We start from the raw sequence: 18,834 nt of genomic DNA on the forward strand, positions 1-18,834 counted from the left end.
ATTTTTAAAAAAGTCTATTTAATTAAGCAGAACGTGTTGTCTATAATTATTTAAAGTTGCCCATTTTGATTTGACGTCACATTTCTCAAACACCCCCCTCCCTCATATTCTTAGCTCTTTCGGTAAAGTCACGTTGAAGGGAAACAATAAATAATAAAAAATATATAAAACAATAAAAATTCTCACGACGTTTCGACCATAACACAAACGGTCGTCATCAGGTGTGTCAGGTTGCATTAATTTATTTATTTGTAAACGGTGTATTTATTTATTTACTTAAAAGCGTCAGCGCCACGCGCAGCAATTTGGCAGTTTATTTAGAAGGACTAGTCCATCTATGTTCTGAAAAGAGGAGGGGGGAGACGAAAAATTATTGTATGCTGTCTGAAAGCCACTGTAAGCGTGAACAATCAATTAAGACCTGAAATGGTTTATCAAATCCTTCCAATGATTGCTAAGCCAGAATCCATCTTCTCGGTTGAAATTTTCTCTGTGCTTGTATATGTGGATAGCCTCATGAACGAATCTCTCATGGTAGCCAGATGGCTTACAAAGAACCTCTGTCTTGGAAAAGTCAATGTCATGTGAGCCTACTGAATTATAACAATGATCTACCACGGCCGAGGTGTTGGTCCTACCGTGTTTAAGGTCTGCTTTGTGTTCACGAATGCGGTCCGAGACATGGCGTTTGGTTTCTCCAATGTAACTACTACCACAGAAGCAACTTAGTTTGTAGACACCAGGGTACTGTTGGTTTGTGTGACGAGGCTGATTCAACCGCATTAATTGATCAATCTAAACAGTTTTCATTGAAAACTTCTGCTGCCAGGCCACCAAGATTATACGGCTTACCAAAAAAACATAAAGTAGATACACCCCTTCGTCCCATCGTCTCTACTATCAACTCCCCCACCTACAAACTGGCTCGTTTTTTGTCTGAAATCCTGCGTCCTTTCACTGGAAAAACCACCTCTGCGGTACAAAATTCTACTCACCTGGAATCGACAATCAAGGGTATTTCCCTGTCCCCAGACGACCTGCTTGTCAGTTTTGATGTAGTTTCCTTATTCACCAAGGTTCCTGTACCTGACACCATCGCCAATGATTGAAGACTTGGTTCATCAAGGACTAAACACTTAGTTACCCCCCCTGGTGAGACACTGTTTAACCAATACATACTTCACTTGGAATGGAACTTTCTACAAACTGAGGGCACCCCAATGGGCTCCCCCCTATCTCCGGTTATAGCTAACATTTTCATGGAGAAATTTGAGACTGACGCCATCCAGACTGCCACTCTGTGCCTCACCTTATGGAAGAGGTAAGTGGATGACACTTTTGTCATCTGGCCACATGGCCGGCCAGCTCTAGACCAATTCTTCAACCACATCAATTCCATACACCCAGCCATCAGATTTACCATGGAAGTCGAAAAAGATGGCAAGCTACCTTTGTTGGATGTCCTAATAAAAAAGAGACCTGATGGTTGAATGAGCCACTCTGTCTACAGGAAAGCTACCCATACGGATGCTTATCTGAAACCGGATTCCCACCACTATCCATCACAGAAGAATTCTCTCATCAAGACTCTGTACCTTAGAGCCCAATGCATATCCGACCAGGCACACATAGGCAGTGAACTCAAGCAGGTACACCAAGCTCTTAAAGCTAATGGTTACTCCGACTATACAATTCGCAAAGCTATCACTCAAACCATGAAGAAGTCTATGGGCAGTGCTGAGTCTATGGTGCAGTATTAAGTCGAAGGGGCAGTGTTCAGTCTATGGGCAGTGTTGAGTCTATGGGCAGTGCTGAGTCTATGGGCAGTGTTGAGTCTATGGGCAGTGTTGAGTCTATGGGCAGTGCTGAGTCTATGGGGCAGTGTTGAGTCTATGGGCAGTGCTGAGTCTATGGGCAGTGCTGAGTCTATGGGCAGTGCTGAGTTTATGGGCAGTGTTAGTCTATGGGCAGTGCTGAGTCTATGGGCAGTGTTGAGTCTATGGGCAGTGCTGAGTCAATGGGCAGTGCTGAGTCTTATGGGCAGTGCTGAGTCTATGGGCAATGTTAGTCTATGGGCAGTGCTGAGTCTATGGGCAGTGTTGAGTCTATGGGCAGTGCTGAGTCTATGGGCAGTGCTGAGTCTATGGGCAATGTTAGTCTATGGGCAGTGCTGAGTCTATGGGCAGTGTTGAGTCTATGGGCAGTGCTGAGTCTATGGGCACTGTTGAGTCTATGGGCAGTGCTGAGTCTATGGGCAGTGCTGAGTCTATGGGCAGTGTTGAGTCTATGGGCAGGGTTGAGTCTATGGGCAGTGTTGAGTCTATGGGCAGTGCTGAGTCTATGGGCAGTGTTGAGTCTATGGGCAGTGTTGAGTCTATGGGCAGTGCTGAGTCTATGGGCAGTGTTGAGTCTATGGGCAGGGTTGAGTCTATGGGCAGTGCTGAGTCTATGGGCAGTGCTGAGTCTATGGGCAGTGTTGAGTCTATGGGCAGGGTTGAGTCTATGGGCAGTGCTGAGTCTATGGGCAGGGTTGAGTCTATGGGCAGTGCTGAGTCTATGGGCAGTGTTGAGTCTATGGGCAGTGCTGAGTCTATGGGCAGTGTTCGCCGAGCCGTTGAAACGGAAACAGCCAGTGCGCACGCGCGCGTTGGCGCGGCGGTCACGTGGTGCGTTGGTTACGTAACGCTCTTCGTGACGCGCGTAGAACTGACACGTGACTAGCTACGTCATTATGAGACGAACTCTGACAAGGACGCACGCTTTTTCACACGCTCTAAAAAAAATCTAAATACACTCTCTCACTCTCTCTCTCTCACACACACACTCTCTCACTCTCTCACACTCTCTCACACACACTCTCACACACTCTCACACACACACACACTCTCTCACACACACACACTCTCACTCTCTCACACTCTCACACACTCTCACACACACACACTCTCTCACTCTCTCACACACACACACCCTCACACACTCTCACACACACACACACCCTCACACACATACACGCTCCCACACTCTCCCACACTACCTCGCGAACACTGACACGCTATCTCGCAACGCTCACCCACACGACTCATTCCCTTCGTTGACGCCGAGCGGAGGGATAAGGAGGGTGAGGTTGCTTCAGAGGGAGAAGATCCGCCATGCTATCTCAGCGCACGTGGCTCGTCTGCCTGCTGCTGCTGCTGCCTCTGCTGCTTCTGCTGCTGCTGAGCCCAGGCATGGAGGTGGACCCTCCGTTGGCCTCGCTCCCCGTTACAATGCCACCGCCGCTCGTAGCGTCGGGCGTTTGGAGGCCGCATTCTCTGCTCACGGCGATTTGGCGCTGGTAAGTAAACCTGAAACGACTTGGGGCCGTCCATAAATGACGTCACGCGCCTAGGTGGGGGTGGAGGTTGGGTCAGACATTTGTGACGATATGTGACGAGGAGGAGGGGTGGGAGGGTTTGAGAAATGTGACGTCGCATCAAAATGCGCAACTTTAAATAAATATAGACAACACGTTCTGCTTATATTCTTGGTTCTTTCGGTAAAGTCACCACGTAGAACGGAAACAATAAAATAATAAAAATATAAAACAATAAAATTATCACGACGTTTCGACTGCAATACGAGCAATCATCATCAGGTGTGAAAACCACAGCAGGAAATCATTGATAAAAAGTGGCGTTTTATTTTAACGTTAGCACCACGGAGAGCGATTTGGCAGTTATTCAAATGGACGAGTTGTGTTAAGGGGTCGTCCATAAATGATTGTTCACGCTTACGGTAGCTTTCAGACCGCATCCATTATTTTCGTCTCCCCCCCTCCTCTTTTCCGAACATAGATGGACTCATATTCTTAGCTCTTTCGGTAAAGTCACGTTGAAGGGAAACAATAAAATAATAAAATATATATAAAACAATAAAAATTCTCACGACGTGTGTTATGGTCGAAACGTCGTGAGAATTTTTGTTGTTTTATATATATTTTATTTTATTGTTTCCTTTCCACGTGGTGGTGACTTTACCGAAAGAACCAAAAATATGAATCCCTGCAGTCACGAAAGCTTTAAATCAAAACGTTCTACTTAATTAAATAGATTTTGTTTTTTAAATAAATGTTTTCTCCTACAACATCAGAGTGCAGCGCCACATTAAATACGCAACTACAATGACGATAGTTTAAAGCGATTTGAAGCATGTTTTATTTTAAAAATGGAAATATTTTTTTTTGTGGGGGGGGGGGGGGCAGAGCTTTATGACGTCTTATTTGAGGGGGGGGGGTCTGACTTTTTCTGACGCCGTGTGACGTCACGCGACCAAAATCGCGTGACGTCATTTATGCACGGCCCCTTTTAACTTTTTTTGTTATATATTCATCTAAAATGTTTTAGCCGGGTAAGGCGCGCTTCCGTGGCCGTCTGGAACGCTGTCTTCCTTCCGTTATTAGGAAGCCGCTGGGAACTTTGATGCCACTTTGAAATCATCACCGAGATCGACAAACTCATTTCTTCGAAAGTGCTTCTTGTTGTTGTCGTGACTGCAAGAATTCAAATTGTTTGGGTCTTTCGGTAAAGTCACCTTGATAGGTTCAAAATTAGTAAAAATAAACAAAAAACACAACACACAGCAAACCGGTTAGTGCTGTACTAGTAACGAATTGTGAATGTTGTAGTGGGTTTAACTCTCCAACACACATCAACCGGTTAGTGCTGTACTAGTAACGAATTGTAAATGTTGTAGTGGGATTAACTCTCCAACACACAGCAACCGGTTAGTGCTGTACGAGTAACGAATTGTAAATGTAGTAGTGGGTTTAACTCTCCAACACACAGCAACCGGTTAGTGCTGTACTAGTAACGAATTGCAAATGTAGTAGTGGGTTTAACTCTCCAACACACAGCAACCGGTTAGTGCTGTACTAGTAACGAATTGTAAAAGTAGTAGTGGATTTAAAACTCCAACACACAGCAACCGGTTAGTGCTGTACTAGTAACGAATTGTAAAAGTAGTAGTGGATTTAAAACTCCAACACACAGCAACCGGTTAGTGCTGTACTAGTAACGAATTGTAAATGTCGTAGTGGGTTTAGCTCTCCAACACACAGCAACCGGTTAGTGCTGTACTAGTAACGAATTGTAAATGTTGTAGTGGGTTTAACTCTCCAACACACAGCAACCGGTTAGTGCTGTACTAGTAACGAATTGTAAATGTCACAGTGGGTTTAACTCTCCAACACACAGCAACCGGTTAGTGCTGTACTAGTAACGAATTGTAAATGTCGTAGTGGGTTTAACTATCCAACACACAGCAACCGGTTAGTGCTGTACGAGTAACGAATTGTAAATGTAGTAGTGGGTTTAACTCTCCAACACACAGCAACCGGTTAGTGCTGTACTAGTAACGAATTGCAAATGTAGTAGTGGGTTTAACTCTCCAACACACACCAACCGGTTAGTGCTGTACTAGTAACGAATTGTAAAAGTAGTAGTGGATTTAAAACTCCAACACACAGCAACCGGTTAGTGCTGTACTAGTAACGAATTGTAAATGTAGTAGTGGGTTTAACTCTCCAACACACAGCAACCGGTTAGTGCTGTACTAGTAACGAATTGTAAATGTTGTAGTGGGATTAACTCTCCAACACACAGCAACCGGTTAGTGCTGTACTAGTAACGAATTGTAAATGTCGTAGTGGGTTTAGCTCTCCAACACACAGCAACCGGTTAGTGCTGTACTAGTAACGAATTGTAAATGTTGTAGTGGGATTAACTCTCCAACACACAGCAACCGGTTAGTGCTGTACTAGTAACGAATTGTAAATGTCGTAGTGGGTTTAGCTCTCCAACACACAGCAACCGGTTAGTGCTGTACTAGTAACGAATTGTAAATGTTGTAGTGGGTTTAACTCTCCAACACACAGCAACCGGTTAGTGCTGTACTAGTAACGAATTGTAAATGTCACAGTGGGTTTAACTCTCCAACACACAGCAACCGGTTAGTGCTGTACTAGTAACGAATTGTAAATGTCGTAGTGGGTTTAACTATCCAACACACAGCAACCGGTTAGTGCTGTACTAGTAACGAATTGTAAATGTTGCAGTGGGTTTAACTCTCCAACACACAGCAACCGGTTAGTGCTGTACTAGTAACGAATTGTAAATGTTGCAGTGGGTTTAACTCTCCAACACACAGCAACCGATTAGTGCTGTACTAGTAACGAATTGTAAATGTTGCAGTGGGTTTAACTCTCCAACACACAGCAACCGGTTAGTGCTGTACTAGTAACGAATTGTAAATGTAGTAGTGGGTTTAACTCTCCAGCACACAGCAACCGGTTAGTGCGGTACTAGTAACGAATTTATAATGTTGTAGTGGGTTTAACTCTCAAACACACAGCAACGGGTTAGTGCTGTACTAGTAATGAATAGTAAATGTCGTAGTAGGTTTAACTTTCCAACACACAACAACCGGTTAGTGCTGTACTAGTAACGAATTGTAAATGTAGTAGTTGGTTTGACTCTCCAACACACAGCAACCGGTTAGTGCGGTACTAGTAACGAATTGATAATGTTGTAGTGAGTTTAACTCTCCAACACACAGCAACCGGTTAGTGCTGTACTAGTAACGAATTGTAAATGTTGTAGTGGGTTTAACTCTCAAACACACAGCAACGGGTTAGTGCTGTACTAGTAATGAATAGTAAATGTCGTAGTAGGTTTAACTTTCCAACACACAACAACCGGTTAGTGCTGTTCTAGTAACGAATTGTAAATGTAGTAGTTGGTTTTACTCTCCAACACACAGCAACCGGTTAGTGCTGTACTAGTAACGAATTGTAAATGTTGCAGTGGGTTTAACTCTCCGACACACAGCAACCGGTTAGTACTGTATTAGTAACGAATTGTAAATGTTGTAGTGGGTTTAACTCTCCAACACACAGTAACTGGTTAGTGCTGTACTAGTAACGAATTGTAAATGCTATAGTGGATTTAACTCTGCAACATACAACAACCGGTTAGTGCTGTACTAGTAACGAATTGGCCACGTTCTGTTTACGTAACGCAAACCCCTTAAATAATTGGCCATGTCGGGTGGTGGCGGCTTTAACGACACAGTAATTCATATTAACGCGATCTAACCCCAAACAAACCTTAATTATTGATATATTATAATCATATATATTTTAATCATATATATTATAATCATATATATTATAATCATTGCGTCGGTCACCCCGACACCACTCCCCCCACCTCTCCCCCCACCCCTCCCCCCACGTCTCCCCCCCACCCTTCCCCCCACGTCTCCCCCCCCCCTCTGTGTTTCAGGGGTAGCTCCACGGCGTGGCTGTCATGGCTCAGCGTGACAATTCAGGTGAGACTCCCGTCCCGTGTCTCTCTGTCTCTGTGTCTCTGTGTCTGTCTCTGTCCCGTCCCGTGTCTCTCTGTCTCTGTGTCTCTCTGTGTCTGTCTCTGTCCCGTCCCGTGTCTCTCTGTCTCTGTGTCTCTCTGTGTCTGTCTCTGTGTCTTTCTGTGTCTCTCTGTCTCTGTCTCTGTGTCTGTCTCTGTGTCTGTCTCTGTCTCTGTGTCTCTCTGTGTCTGTCTCTGTGTCTGTCTCTGTGTCTCTCTGTGTCTCTCTGTCTGTCTCTGTGTCTCTCTGTCTCTGTGTCTCTCTGTCTCTGTCTGTGTCTCTCTGTGTCTGTCTCTGTCCCGTCCCGTGTCTCTCTGTCTGTCTCTGTCCCGTCCCGTGTCTCTCTGTGTCTCTCTGTGTCTGTCTCTGTGTCTGTCTCTGTGTCTGTCTCTGTGTCTCGCTGTGTCTCTCTGTGTCTGTCTCTGTGTCTGTCTCTGTCCCAGGCCGTGTCTCTGTCTGTCTCTGTGTATCTCTGTGTCTCTGTGTTTCTGTCTCTGTGTCTGTCTCTGTGTCTCTCTGTGTCTGTCTCTGTGTCTCTCTGTGTCTGTCTCTGTGTCTCTCTGTGTCTGTGTCTGTCTCTCTGTCTCTGTGTCTCTCTGTGTCTGTGTCTCTCTGTGTCTGTCTCTGTGTCTGTCTCTGTGTCTCTCTGTGTCTCTCTGTGTCTGTCTCTGTGTCTCTCTGTGTCTCTCTGTGTCTGTCTCTGTGTCTGTCTCTGTCCCAGGCCGTGTCTCTGTCTGTCTCTGTGTATCTCTGTGTCTGTCTCTGTGTCTCTCTGTCTGTCTCTGTGTCTCTCTGTATGTCTCTGTGTCTGTCTCTGTCCCATGCCGTGTCTCTCTCTGTCTGTCTCTGTGTCTCTCTGTTTGTCTCTGTGTCTCTCTGTCTGTCCCATGCCGTGTCTCTCTGTGTATGTCTCTGTTCCATGTCGTGTCTCTCTGTGTCTCTCTCTGTGTCTCTCTGTGTCTGTCTCTGTATCTCTCTGTGTCTGTCTCTGTGTTTCTGTCTCTGTCCCATGCCGTGTCTCTCTGTGTCTGTCTCTGTGTCTCTGTGTCTCTCTGTCTGTCCCAGGCCGTGTCTCTCTGTGTATGTCTCTGTCCCATGCCGTGTCTCTCTGTGTATGTCTCTGTCCCATGTCGTGTCTCTCTGTGTCTGTCTCTGTGTCTCTTTGAATCTGTCTCTGTGTCTCGCTGTGTCTGTCTCTGTATCTCTCTGTGTCTGTCTCTGTGTTTCTGTCTCTGTCCCATGCCGTGTCTCTCTGTGTCTGTCTCTGTTTGTCTTTGTGTCTCTCTGTCTGTCCCAGGCCGTGTCTCTCTGTGTCTCTCTGTTTGTCTCTGTGTCTCTCTGTGTCTGTCTCTGTGTCTCTCTGTTTGTCTCTGTTTCTGTCTCTGTCCCAAGCCGTGTCTCTCTGTGTCTGTCTCTGTCCCATGCCGTGTCTCTCTGTGTCTCTCTGTATGTCTCTGTGTCTCTCTGTCTATCCCGTCCCGTGTCTCTCTGTGTCTGTATCTGTGTCTCTCTGTTTGTCTCTGTGTCTGTCTGTCTGTCCCAGGCCGTGTCTCTCTGTGTCTGTCTCTGTCCCATGCCGTGTCTCTGTTTCTCTCTGTATGTCTCTGTATCTCTCTGTGTCTGTCTCTGTGTCTGTCTCTGTGTCTCTCTGTGTTTATGTCTCTGTCCCGTCCCGTGTCTCTCTGTGTCTGTCTCTGTCCCATGTCGTGTCTCTCTGTGTCTGTCTCTATCCCGTCCCGTGTCTCTCTGTGTCTGTCTCTGTGTCTCTCTGTGTCTGTCTCTGTCCCGTCCCGTTTCTCTCTGTGTTTCTGTATCTGTCCCATGTCGTGTCTCTCTGTGTCTGTCTCTGTCCCGTCCCGTGTCTCTCTGTGTCTGTCTCTGTCCCATGCCGTGTCTCTCTGTGTCTGTTTCTGTATCTCTCTGTGTCTGTCTTTGTGTCTCTCTGTCTGTCCCAGGCCGTGTCTCTCTGTCTGTCTCTGTCCCATGCCGTCTCTCTCTGTGTCTGTCTCTGTATCTCTCTGTGTCTGTCTCTGTGTCTCTCTGTCTGTCTTTGTCCCATGCCGTGTCTCTCTGTGTCTGTCTCTGTTCCATGCCGTGTCTCTCTGTGTCTGTCTCTATGTCTCTCTGTTTGTCTTTGTGTCTGTCTATCTGTCCCAGGTCGTGTCTCTCTGTGTCTGTCTCTGTCCCATGGCGTATCTCTCTGTGTCTGTTTCTGTCCCATGTCGTGTCTCTCTGTGTCTGTATCTGTGTCTCTCTGTGTCTGTCTCTGTGTCTCTCTGTGTCTGTCTCTGTGTCTCTCTGTCTGTCCCATGCCGTGTATCTCTGTCCCATGCCGCGTCTCTGTGTCTCTCTGTCTGTCCCAGGCCGTGTCTCTGTGTGTCTCTGTCTGTCCCATTACGTGTCTCTCTGTCTGTCCCAAGCCGTGTCTCTGTGTCTCTCTTTTTGTTTCTGTGTCTCTCTGTTTGTTCTAGGCCGTGTCTCTCTGTCCAATGCCGTGTCTCTGTGTCTCTCTGTATGTCTCTGTGTCTCTCTGTTTGTCTTTGTGTCTTTCTTTCTCTGTCCCAGGCCATATCTCTCTGTCCCATGCCGTGTCTCTGTGTCTCTCTGTCTCTGTGTCTCTCTGTCTGTCCCAGGCCGTATCTCTCTGTCCCATGCCGTGTCTCTGTGTCTCTCTGTCTGTCTCTCTGTGTCTCTCTGTCTGTCCCATGTCGTGTCTCTGTGTCTCTCTGTATGTCTCTCTGTGTCTCTCTGTCTGTCCCATGCCGTGTCTCTGTTTCTCTCTGTCTGTCCCAGGCCCTGGCGTAGTGTAGTAGTGTATAATGTAGTGTAGTAGTATATAATGTAGTGTAGTAGTATATAATGTAGTGTAGTATATAATGAAGTGTAGTAGTGTATAATGTAGTGTAGTAGTATATAATGTAGTGTAGTAGTATATAATGTAGTGTAGCAGTGTATAATGTAGTGTAGTAGTATTTAATGTGGTGTAGTAGTACATAATGCAGTGTAGTAGTATATAATATAGTAGTATATAATGTAGTGTAGTAGTGTATAGTGTAGTAGTATATAATGTAGTGTAGTAGTACGTAATGTAGTGTAGTAGTATATAATGTAGTAGTATATGATGTAGTGTAGTAGTTTATAATGTAGTGTAGTGGTGTATAATGTAGTGTAGCAGTATATAATGTATTGTAGTAGTATAAAGTAGTGTAGTAGTATATAGTAGTGTAGCAGTATATAGTAGTGTAGCAGTATATAATGTAGTGTAGTAGTATAGAATGTAGTGTAGTAGTATATAGTGTAGTAGTATATATTGTAGTGTAGTAGTATATAATGTAGTGTAGTAGTATATAGTAGTGTAGCAGTATATAATGTAGTGTAGTAGTATAGAATGTAGTGTAGTAGTAGTATATAATGTAGTGTAGTAGTATATAGTGTAGTGTAGTAGTATATAATGTAGTGTGGTAGTATATAATGTAGTGTAGTAGTATATAATGTAGTGTAGTAGTATATAGTAGTGTAGTAGTATATAGTAGTGTAGTAGTATATAATGTAGTGTAGTAGTAGTATATAATGTAGTGTAGTAGTATATAGTGTAGTATATATTGTAGTGTAGTAGTATATAATGTAGTGTAGTAGTATATAGTAGTGTAGCAGTATATAATGTATTGTAGTATATTGTAGTGTAGTAGTATATAGTAGTGTAGTAGTATATAGTAGTGTAGTAGTATATAATGTAGGGTAGTAGTGTATAATGTAGTGTAGTATATGGTAGTGTATAATGTAGTGTAGTAGTGTATAATGTTGCGTAGTATATTGTAGTGTATAATGTAGTGTAGTAGTATATAATGTACTGTCGTAGTGTATAATGTAGTGTAGCATATAGTAGTGTATAATGTAGTGTAGTACAGTACATGCCGTAGAACACGTTTGGAATCGACCTTCGTCTTTGTCTTTGCCTCCGCGTTCTGCCCCAGGACTTCCACCTGTGGCTGACCGTGTCTCACTGCGCATCCTGCACCAGGTCATGCAACGGCATCGTCTTTGTGACGTCACTCGCCGGGATTTCCCTTGGATTGGTGGGTAATGCACGCGAACAGCAAACTCGCCCGCCCGCTCACCACTCGTACACTCGCTCACCACTCGCTCACTCGGCCGCTTGCCCACTCACCCATTCGCTCAATCGCTCACCAATCGCACACTCGCTCACCACTCGCTCACCACTCGCTCACCACTTGATCACTCACCCACTCTCCCACTCGCTCTTTCACTCACCGCTCACTCAGCACTCGCTCACTCACTCAGCCACTCACTTCCTCACTCACCACACAAACTAACCCCCACTGTGTGTCTCTGTGTGTGTCTGTGTGTGTGTCTGTGTGTGTCTGTGTGTCTCTGTGTGTGTGTGTGTCTGTGTGTGTGTGTGTGAGTTCCTGTCTGCCTGTAGCTCGCCTGCTGCCTCTACTTCCTCCAGAGACGGACGGTACCAGATCCCATGGTGCTCATGCAGGGTAAGCGACGTTTTGGTCTCGCGGCCTACGGCAGGAACGCCTTCACGGGCTCCATAGATCTCCATGGATCTCCATGGGTCTCTGTTTTTCCGTGTCTCTATGGGTCTCTGTGTGTCTCTATGGATCTGTGTTTATCTATGGGTCTCTGTGTATCTCTATGGGTCTGTCTGTGTCTCTACGGATCTGTGTGTATCTCTGGGTCTCTGTGTATCTCTATGGGTCTCTGTGTGTCTCTGTTTTAATGTGTGTCTCTATGGGTCTCTGTGTGTCTCTATGGACCTGTGTGTATCTATGAGTCCCTGTGTATCTCTATGGGTCTCTGTGTGTCTCTATGGGTCTCTGTATGTCTCTGCTTTTCTGTGTCTCAATGGGCCTCTGTGGGTCTCTGTGGGTCTCTGTGTGTCTCTATGGATCTGTGTGTATCTCTGGGTCTCTGTGTATCTCTATGGGTCTCTGTGTGTCTCTATGAGTCTCTGTATGTCTCTGTTTGTCTGTGTGTCTCTGTGGGTCTCTGTGTGTCTCTATGGATCTGTGTGTATCTATGGATCCCTGTGTATCTCTATGGGTCTCTGTGTGTCTCTATGGGTCTCTGTATGTCTCTGTTTTTCTGTGTGTCAATGGGACTCTGTGGGTCTCTGTGTGTCTCTATGGATCTGTGTGTATCTATAGGTCTCTGTGTGTCTCTATGGGTCTCTGTATGTCTCTGTTTTTCTGTGTCTCTATGGGTCTCTGTGGGTCTCTGTGTGTCTCTATGGATCTGTGTGTATCTATGGGTCTGTATATCTCTATGGGTCTCTGTATGTCTCTATGGGTCTCTGTATGTCTCTGTTTTTCTGTGTGTCTCTAGGGGTCTCTGTGTATCTCTATGGATCTGTGTGTATCTATGGGTCTCTGTGTGTCTCAATGGGTCTCTGTGTGTCTCTATGGATATGTGTGTATCTCTGGGTCTCTGTGTATCTCTATGGGTCTCTGTGTGTCTCTGTGGGTCTCTGTGTGTCTCTATCGATCTGTGTGTATCTATGGGTCCCTGTGTGTCTCTATGGGTCTCTGTGTGTCTCTATAGGTCTCTCTATGTCTCTGTTTTTCTGTGTCACTATGGGTCTCTGTGGGTCTCTGTGGGTCTCTGTGTGTCTCTATGGATCTGTGTGTATCTATGGATCTCTGTGTGTCTCTATGGGTCTCTGTGTGTCTCTATGGGTCTCTGTATGTCTCTGTTTTTCTGTCTCTATGGGTCTCTGTGGGTCTCTGTGGGTCTCTGTGTGTCTCTATGGATCTGTGTGTATCTATAGGTCTCTGTGTATCTCTATGGGTCTCTGTGTGTCTCTGTGGGTCTCTGTATGTCTCTGTTTTTCTGTATCTCTATGAGTCTCTGTGGGTCTCTGTGTGTCTCTATGTGTCTCTATGGATATGTGTGAATCTATGGGTCTCTGTATGTCTCTATGGGTCTCTGTGTGTCTCTATGGGTCTCTGTGGGTCTCTATGGGTCTCTGTATGTCTCTGTTTTTCTGTGTTTCTATGGATCTCTGTGGGTCTCTATGGGTCTCTGTGTGTCTCTATGGATCTGTGTGTATCTATGGGTCTCTGTGTATCTCTCTGGGTCTCTGTGTGTCTCTATGGGTCTCTGTGGGTCTCTGTTTTTCTGTGTCTTTATGGGTCTCTGTGGGTCTCTGTGTGTCTCTGTGTGTCTCTATGGATCTGTGTGTATCTATGGGTCTCTGTGTATCTCTATGGGTCTCTGTGTGTCTCTATGGGTCTCTGTGTTTCTCTATGGGTCTCTGTATGTCTCTGTTTTTCTGTATCTCTATGGGTCTCTGTGTGTCTCTGTGTGTTTCTATGGATCTGTGTGTATCTATGGGTCTCTGTATATCTATATGGGTCTCTGTATGTCTCTGTTTTTCTGTTTGTCTCTAGGGGTCTCTGTGTATCTCTATGGATCTGTGTGTATCTATGGATCTCTGTGTGTCTCAATGGGTCTCTGTGTGTCTCTATGGATCTGTGTGTATCTCTGGGTCTCTGTGTATCTCTATGGGTCTCTGTGTGTCTCTATGAGTCTCTGTATGTCTCTGTTTTTCTGTGTGTCTCTATGGGTCTCTGTGTGTCTCTGTGGGTCTCTGTGTGGTTCTATGGATCTGTGTGTATCTATGTGTCTCTGTGTGTTTCTATGGGTCTCTGTGTGTCTCTATGGATCTATGTGTATCTATGGGTCCCTGTGTATCTCTATGGGTCTCTGTGTGTCTCTATAGGTCTCTCTATGTCTCTGTTTTTCTGTGTCACTATGGGTCTCTGTGGGTCTCTGTGTGTCTCTATGTGTCTCTGTGTATCTATGGGTCTCTGTGTATATATGGGTCTCTGTGTGTCTCTATGGGTCTCTGTCTGTCTCTATGGGTCTCTGTGTGTCTCTATTTGTCTCTGTGTGTCTCTATGGGTCTCTGTGTCTCTATGGGTCTCTGTGTGTCTCTGTGTAACGACACGTGTTTGACCTCCTCCTTCCCACCCCCACCTTCCTCCACCTCCACCTCTTCCTCCCCCCTCCTCCTCCTCCCCCCTCACCCCCCTCTCCCCTCCTCTCCCTCTACCTTCCCAACACCACCAGAGCGCCACTTCTTCCACCACGGCGGTCACGGCGACGGAATCTTCGTCTTCCTCGACGAGGAGGAGCAGGGGGAGCAAGAGGAGCGTGGTGGTGGTGGCATGGTCGTCCACCCCGACCGCGACTTTGGCGACTTGGTGCGCTTCCAGCAGAACGCCGGCGACCTGCGCTGGATGGAACCCTTCCCGTGGGACGAGGACGACGAGGAGCTGATCCTGCTCTGGGATGACTGAGGGCGGCCCCGCGGATTAATAAAGCATCGTTCGAGTCGCCGTTGGCTTTGTGATTGTTGTTGTTGTTGTCCTCTCGTTCGCGTTAAACTGCCCCTACAGACATAACAGGGCTGTAGGGTCAAGTGGCTGTGTGTAGCGAGCAGCAGCTATAGACACAGACAAAGGTCCCCCGTGTAGCCTCTAACAGGGCTGTAGGGGGCAAGTGGCTGTGTGTAGCGAGCAGCAGCTGTAGACACACAGACAAAGGTCCCCCGTGTAGCCTCTAACAGGGCTGTAGGGGGCAAGTGGCTGTGTGTAGCGAGCAGCAGCTGTAGACACACAGACAAAGGTCCCCCGTGTAGCCTCTAACAGGGCTGTAAGGGGCAAGTGCTGTTAGCGAGTAGCAGCACCTGTTATGGCTACCGGCCCTATGGCACACGAGGGGGTGGGTGGCCAGCACCAGGCCCGACCGCCTTTGTCTCCCCAGTGGCGATGTTTACTGCACATCGCAGCAGGTACTCGTTTGAGGCTGAGTCAACCTAGGGGGAGACCCTGGACCGGTTTAGATAATCGTCACTGGCGGTGTTGGCCGTGAGCGGGAATCGAATTCGGGTCGCCGGGTTCGTAGCACAGCGTAGCGCTAACCGCTACACTGACACACACACCACACACACACACCACACACACACTGACACACAGACACACACAACAACAACCGCCATTCGCCACTAAGTGGCGGTGACGTCACCACGACACTTGTGCCAGGCCATGTGCACCTTGAGGCCACGTGAAGTGTCGAACGCCAGCGGGCAGGAGGTCACGGGGCAGACCCAAGTGCCACGGGTCGACTGACTGAGATGACTGAGATGACTGATGCACCACCTGTGCCCCCTACTGTGCCAACCTGCTGTGCTTTAGCCACCCGGCGCTCCGCTCGTTGTTGTGAGCGTCGCTCCTCCGCCCTCCGTTGTTGTTGGAGGGTGACTACCTCCAACTGCCCTGTAGCGTCCTTCACGAGCCTCCTACACAGAGGCCGATCTTGACACCACTGGTACCAGTCATCGGCAAGTCCACTCAGCTCCACGTCCTCCTGTACCAGATCACTCCATCTCTTATCTAGCCCGTGCCGCGCCCGTTTAGGCCCCTCAATCCGGCCGAACAAAAGCTGTTTCGGCATGCGGTGGCTGGGCATGCGGGCTACATGACCCAGCCAACGCAGCCTTGCCTGCCGGAGGAGCTCACCGATGGGACCTTGCCCAGATCTTTCAAGGATTTGTGAGCTCCTCACACAATCCAGCCTGGTTAAACCCAGGATGGATCGTAGGCAGGCCAGCCTAAATGTTTCTAACCGGCGAAGATGTTCCATTAGGGGGGTCCACGTTTCGCAAGGGTAGAGAAGGGAGGGAATGACCGTGGCCGAGAAGACCTGAAGCTTAGTGCGGAGCGACAGACTAGGTAGCTTCCACACAGCGTTACGCAACCGATGAAAATATATTGCCGCTCGACTGTTTCGGAGTGAGACCTCTGCTGTTAAACTGGAGCCGGTCATAAGCACACTACCCAGGTATGGGAAACTATCCACTCTCTCCACAACTGCCCCATCACCAATTGGGAGTTGTGGGGGTAGAGTTCCCGATGGTACAAAATACCCAGGCAGTTGCTTAGTTTTGGTGGGGCTGATGGTAAGGCCGCACCTCTTAGTGGCACACTCCAGTCTCAGCAGCAGCATCTCCATCTCCTCCTCTGAGTATGCCGAAATTACCAAGTCTCCGGCATACGTAACGTGGTTGGCCAATAGGGAGCCATCCCTTGACCGCACCCGGGCATCGATCAGCCTCCCATTGTATCTGTACCAGATGGAAATTCATCGGGTACAGCTACTGAAGGCTTCACGAACTACGTGATCGAAATAGATGTTAAATAATGTTGGAGCCAGAGGACATCCCTGTCGCATCCCAAGGTGTACAGGCAACGGCTCTGACGCCGGCCACGTAGTTTTACCCAGGCCAGCTCACCATCATGAAGGTCCTTAATGAGCATGAGCAGAGGGTCAAGGACTCTGAAAGCACGAAGAACAACCCAGAGCCCAGGCCTACTGATGGTAGCATAGGCCTTGACTCACACGACACACACACACAGACATACACACAGACACACACACTCACAGACACACACAGACACACAGACACACACAGACACACAGACACACACACAGACACACACACGCACGCGTTCCCGTGAATATGCTCGGCAGCTGCTGGGTCTGTCCCGTGACCTCCTTCTGCACCTAGCCTGGCACAACAGTCAACCCAAGGCACCTGCTGGGTCTGTCCCGTGACCTCCTCCTGCACCTAGCCTGGCACAGCAGTCAACCCAGGGCACCTGCTGGGTCTGTCCCGTGACCTCGTCCTGCACCTAGCCTGGCACAGCAGTCAACCCAGGGCACCTGCTGGGTCTGTCCCGTGACCTCTTCCTGCACCTAGCCTGGCACAGCAGTCAACCCATGGGCACCTGCTGGGTCTGTCCCGTGACCTCCTCCTGCACCTAGCCTGGCACAACAGTCAACCCACAGCACCTGCTGGGTCTGTCCCGTGACCTCCTCCTGCACCTAGCCTGGCACAACAGTCAACCCACAGCACCTGCTGGGTCTGTCCCGTGACCTCCTCCTGCACCTAGCCTGGCACAGCAGTCAACCCACGGCACCTGCTGGGTCTGTCCCGTGACCTCCTCCTGCACCTAGCCTGGCACAGCAGTCAACCCACGGCAGCTGCTGGGTCTGTCCCGTGACCTCCTCCAGCACCTAGCCTGGCACAGCAGTCAACCCATGGGCACCTGCTGGGTCTGTCCCGTGACCTCCTCCTGCACCTATCCTGGCACAGCAATCAATCCACGGCACCTACAGGGTCTGTCCCGTGACCTCCTCCTGCACCTAGCCTGGCACAGCAGTCAACCCACAGCACCTGCTGGATCTGCCCCGTGACCTCCTCCTGCACCTAGCCTGGCACAGCAGTCAACCCATGGGCACCTGCTGGGTCTGTCCCGTGACCTCGTCCTGCACCTAGCCTGGCACAGCAGCCAACCCACGGCACCTGCAGGGTCTGTCCCGTGACCTCCTCCTGCACCTAGCCTGGCACAGCAGTCAACCCACAGCACCTGCTGGGTCTGTCCCGTGACCTCCTCCTGCACCTAGCATGGCACAGCAGTCAACCCACTGGTACCTACAGGGTCTGTCCCGTGACCTCCTCCTGCACCTAGCCTGCCACAGCAGTCAACCCACGGCACCTACAGGGTCTGTCCCGTAACCTCCTCCTGCACCTAGCCTGGCACAGCAGTCAACCACGGGCACTGCAGGGTCTGTCCCGTGACCTCCTCCTGCACCTAGCCTGGCACAGCAGTCAACCCACGGCACCTGCTGGGTCTGTCCCGTGACCTCCTCCTGCACCTATCCTGGCACAGCAGTCAACCCATGGGCACCTGCTGGTTCTGCCCCGTGACCTCTTCCTGCACCTAGCCTGGCACAGCAGTCAACCCAGGACACCTGCTGGGTCTGTCACGTGACCTCTTCCTGCACCTAGCCTGGCACAGACGATCCTAAAAGCGGGCCAAGAGCCGTTTCCGAAGTGCGACCGATGTCGAACTTGCTCTTGCCGGGACATCTGAAATTGCAGCGACGGCGACTTCAATTTGCCCGGTTGTGCCTTAGCCAAATCGGGATTCTCGTTACGAAGGGCCTCTGCCCACGTTCCATCTGACCCGCGGGCATCACATGGGCCAACACGGTACCCGCCGGGGCCACAGCCGTCCTTTCACCCACATTCAAATATCGCTGCACCACGTTGATACGGAACGCGCAGCCCTGCTCGCGTGAACTCACATCGGATGAGGAGGGACGTGTGAACAGGCGGTGGGCGCGCTGTCGACGGCGGACACAATTCCACCGTCGACCGTTCCGCGGGATTGCCCCCCGTGGTGCTGGTGGAGAAGTCAGACGGTAGTCCTGGGGCATCTGTGTCGGCTTCCGTAAACCGAACGGGGTGACGGTGGCCGGCGCATGCCACTTCCGCGTGCGGGCGAGTCTTTGGACGCATTGTCGAGTTTCTTTCCTTCGTCCCCTCTCCGA

General features: G+C 48.7%; 1 long non-coding RNA gene and 1 pseudogene across 1 annotated transcript; one reads left to right on the plus strand and one right to left on the minus strand.

Moving 5' to 3' along the window:
* Positions 1–2,484: 2,484 nt before the first annotated feature.
* On the plus strand, positions 2,485–12,295 carry LOC142928899 (uncharacterized). Its single transcript, XR_012945194.1, has 4 exons — positions 2,485–3,337; positions 7,323–7,368; positions 11,379–11,480; positions 11,849–12,295. It is a non-coding gene; the product is annotated as an uncharacterized LOC142928899 (long non-coding RNA).
* A 2,838-nt stretch (positions 12,296–15,133) lies between these two features.
* The window catches only part of LOC142928853 (emopamil-binding protein-like), a 41,515-nt pseudogene continuing 37,814 nt past the window's right edge, over positions 15,134–18,834 (minus strand).

This window comes from Petromyzon marinus, chromosome 24, assembly GCF_048934315.1.
Source record: "Petromyzon marinus isolate PM22_M1 ecotype Great Lakes invasive population chromosome 24, UKy_Petmar_22M1.pri1.0, whole genome shotgun sequence".
Taxonomy (NCBI): Eukaryota; Metazoa; Chordata; class Hyperoartia; order Petromyzontiformes; family Petromyzontidae; genus Petromyzon; species Petromyzon marinus.